The sequence below is a fragment of the Cibotium barometz genome, chromosome 16 (genome assembly GCF_041138505.1).
Source record: "Cibotium barometz isolate CiBa-2024 chromosome 16, ASM4113850v1, whole genome shotgun sequence".
Lineage (NCBI taxonomy): Eukaryota > Viridiplantae > Streptophyta > Polypodiopsida > Cyatheales > Cibotiaceae > Cibotium > Cibotium barometz.
Genome location: NC_141061.1, coordinates 56920989 through 56925465, shown reverse-complemented (window position 1 = coordinate 56925465; position 4477 = coordinate 56920989).

Genomic DNA, 4477 nt, shown 5'->3' with positions numbered 1-4477 from the left:
TCGTGTTGCAGATTTCTTAGCTTTGATGGCCCTTTCTGGTTCCTTTATCCAAAATTTTGATTGTGCCTTGGTAGATACCCCTTCCTTTGACATTGATCCTTGGGAAATAGTGCAAGACCTTAAGTGTTTGGGAGTTAAGGAGTTGGGTAGTCTTCTAATAGTTTTCAAGTAATCCCATCCTTCCACTTTTGCTTCTCTCATTCTATCCATGACTCGTCGATTGATTCACTTGTCAGATGTTACCTTTCTCACTATAGATCCTAGCCATTTGCTCATGATCCTGTAGCCCAATGGAGAAGGCACCAGTCTAATCGAAGATTCTGGGTTCACACTAGCCAACTAGCTTTCCCTGTAGGATGCCACTGTTGCATTTTTGTCCGCCCTTCCACTATGTTTTGATGCATGAGTATATGCGTGGTAGCATGCACATATTGAAGAGCGATCCTTCACTTCATACCCTCACTTAGTTTTGGCACACAAACATTTTTTTTGCAAGTAAGAAGCTAGCATCAAGGTGCCACACTTTAATTTTTAAAAGCGTGTGTGGGTTGAATAAGGGCTTGGCCCATTTAAAATTTAAAGGCTTGAAACCTTAGTGGCTGGCTGGAAAAAAGCGACGACGAGTAGCTTTGGAAATGAGACGCCGCCATGTAGCCTGCATCGAATCACCGCCAGCATTGAAGTGAAGCGTCACCAAAGCGCCAACCCGCACGTTCGTTTGAAGAGAGGGAGGATGTCGCCATTTTCTACACCGGCCTTTGTGCTGCGAGCAATAACAAGTGAAGGACACCTTACTAATTGCCGTCGCGGCCATTGTGCTGCGAGAGTAAAATAAAAGAACTGAGATAAGAATCGCCAAACCGCCGCTGCAGCCTGTCGTGCAGAGACTGTGAAGGGGAAGGAGGCGAAGTCGCACACTCCTTCAACGCGCAAAAAGAAAAAGTGGCATGCTCATTCTGGTGTCCGGAAGCGAAGAGTGAAGGAGAGGGAGAGCGATTCAAATGACTTGTGTTGCAGGGAAATAACCACCATATTATACATTTTTCTAAGCTTTTCTTTATAAAAAAAAAGAGTATTATTAAAAAGGAGGTGATCGCTACTTTCACTTATCTAAGGAGAAAAAAGGGGTTTAAAAAAAATAAAAGCATAATAACATTCATCTTTTTTTCGTTGCATGTGAAGAGAGAAGAGGAAGAGGAGAAGATCTTTATGAAGAGAGAAGAGGAAGAGGAGAAGATCTTTGTAATAAAGAAGCGGGTGCGATTCTCGGCGGCAAGCAATAGCATAGCTTCGCACTCACACACTCACATAGTCACGCGTTAGCAAGCCTCGTAAGTTGTTTGTATTCAAAAATTGAAAGCATTGTAAAATTCAATCCTTAGGGCATTGTTTTGTGGAGGGCATCATCGGCAAAAGCGCAAAAGCTTCATCAACATCAAGCAAGAAGTGGCTAGATAAGACCTCTCTCTTTTTCTCATATAAAAGCTACATAAATTTGCTTTATGAATCAAACACGTGCACATCAAATTCAATATACAAGGCACATTGCACATTATATCTTGCTTCGTTCATTGGTGTCGTGGTGTTATCCCGCTCTTTTGTCATTTAGTACAAAGCTTGTTTAACATTTGAGTGTGTATACATCATCAGCACTCCATCATTGCAACGCCGTATTTGTCAAAGAGATCCATATCACACAATCTTATCTACTAGTGCCTTCTCCTTTAGGGTGTTGGGAGAGTGTAGCTCCATTCTTTGTTGGGTATCTGAGGGGGTTGTCGGGTCTTGTCCTCTTTGCCTTGCTCGTCCAGATATTTCCTAGACAGAGGCTATAAAAGAGAATCTGTAAATGTGAGAGAACCTGTGAAAAGGTAAGAAGAATCTACTGGGAGAGAATAAAGGGTAGCATGAGGAGATTTAGGAGGTGTGGAGATATTCTGGGAGAGGTGGAGAGAATCAAGCAAAAGAGGTGGAGTGAATCAAGGAGAAATCAGTGGGATTAGATGCTTGGATGTAAACTCTATAAATTGAGGCATTGGCCTAATGAGAACTTGTTGGTTTTTGATTATCCATGCCTACACTAAGCTATCAGTTAATTCCTCACTAATCATGTCTTAATTATCATCTAATCTCTTTGTTAATGATGTTGATTCTAGCATTTGATCCACCATAGCTCATCACATTGCTGTAATTTTAACAAGATTTGCCCACTTAGGGTTGATGCCTAGTGTTCTTCCATAAACTAAGATACTATTAGGACGTGTTTGCACTAGAATGCCATAAAACTTGCTCTAAAAAAGGTCATTAGTATAATGCAAGGTTATAATGGAATCATCACCAATAATAACGAGGAGAATCAAACATTTGTAAATAATTGATTGCCTACAAGATGGACTTCTCAATCACTTGCTCCACTTAGGTTTGACAATAATTTTAAAGGTAATGTTGGAATTGACTTATAAGACTTATAATCAAAGGATAACATAGGGCTAGAATGAGGCTTATTACAACTTTTGAGCACAATAAATTAGAGCAAAAAAGGAAAACAGAACTATCGAGCCAAACAACAAAGGATGGAAAAACATTTTGGCTTTGTAAATTTGAATGATAGGTAGTTGTGCTTATAGAAGCTCTTGATGGCACTAGGGTAGGGGCACTAGGGTATGCTTGATAATGTGCCTTAGGGTGACCATCGCCTATCCTATCCATTTAGGGGCACTAGGGTATTCTTGATAATATGCCTTAGGCTTAATTATCTAGTAGAATTTAGAGTAGAGAACTAGATTAAGGTATATGTAAGTTTTGGGCCTAGGATAAGTGTGACTATTATTTATCCTATCCATTTGTATATAAGTTGATTTCTCTACCTTTTTATAATGGACCACAAATTTTACTATTTTAAATTGTGAGCTATTTTCCAACATTCCCTACTTTGTAATAGACTACACATTACATTATCTTAAAGTGAGGTATTTTCTAGCATTCCCTATTGCTAATGCTCCTCGTTATGTTATGTTGGTGAAGATTTCTCTACGATTATGACTTCCATTGCACTAAATTATGTCTTATCTATGATTATGACTTCCATTGCACTCACTTGTGTCTTATCTTTGATTTAAGCTCTTAATCATTTGATTTGCATAAGAGTAGTATGATTAGCCTGAGATTTAGATCTGGGCTACTTATGGAGCTTCTTGAGTAAATGTGCATTCTCTTTTGTATGAATCTAAGACCTTGAGTGGAATGAAGTAGAGATATGGAAAAGGGGGTGAAACTTTTGAGCTTGAGAGCACACCATGAGTAAGTGGTGAAGCAAGGTGAGAGAGTAGCATGAGAACTCCATGAGTTAGTATGAGCAGTGTGAGACCCAATGGGAGAGAAACCCCTCCCATTATGATAATCTTGAGGATCTTGGAGAGGAGTTGATGCAAGGAAGAACCTTCACTACAAGAGGGAGAGGAACTCCTCCCATTATGATAATCTTGAGGATCTTGGAGAGAGGAGTAGATGCAAGGAAGCACCTTTAGGGAGAGAAGGAAGAAGAAATCTTAGCTAACTTGAAAACTATAAGAAAATAGATTGGTAAGAGCCACATCATATTGTAACTTCCCAGCTCTAAAAAAACATTATATATTCTTTTTATATAGCAACATAACACCCACGAAGACAAGACAACTCTCTCTATATATTCAACTAGGGAAAAAAACACACTATATATCACTCCTGCATCTCGTAATATTCCACTCTTTTGTCAACTTGTCCGGCCGCCGTGAACTTTGTTAGAAAATAAGTGATGAGGAGTACTTAGAAGTGAGAGGGAATATGCACCTTAGAGAAAGAAGTGTTTCTAAGGTTATGAGAAATCACACTTTTAAATGTTAAGAAGCAACGGTATACCTAAAAAGGCGTTCACTAAGCATGGTGGATTCCTAGGAACAAGACATCTACTTTAAGTGGGCATGTGCACAAAAGTATTAAATGAACATTTAATGAGCCTTAAATCAAGGGGAGGCGGACCTAGAATCAAGGAAGAACATTAAGTCATGTTTAGGGGACGATCAAGCTAAGCCATGGGCTAATGATGATGTACCTTCAAGGGGGGCCCATCTAATGGAAATCGAGTGTGTTGGATCAACTATCTAGCATTATCATTATCTTGTCATTAGTGCTAATCACTTTTCCTCTACTTAGATTATGCCAATATGTTGAGCCTAATTCATTATTATTCACCCTACTCACTCCTAACTTCCTAATTTCATGTTGGTATGAGAGCCTACGACCATCCCTTAGCCATCTATGCACTCTAGGGTGCCCAACTAGTTAATTTCATTAAGCCTTAATCCCTTTACTAATCTAATTTTCCCTCTTCTACCCATTCTCTCAAATCAAGTGATTGGAGGGCTTCTATGATTTCCTCACAAGCCCACTAAGAGCAAGGAGATCATCTACTTACTCACATCCTACACATTTCCCTCTA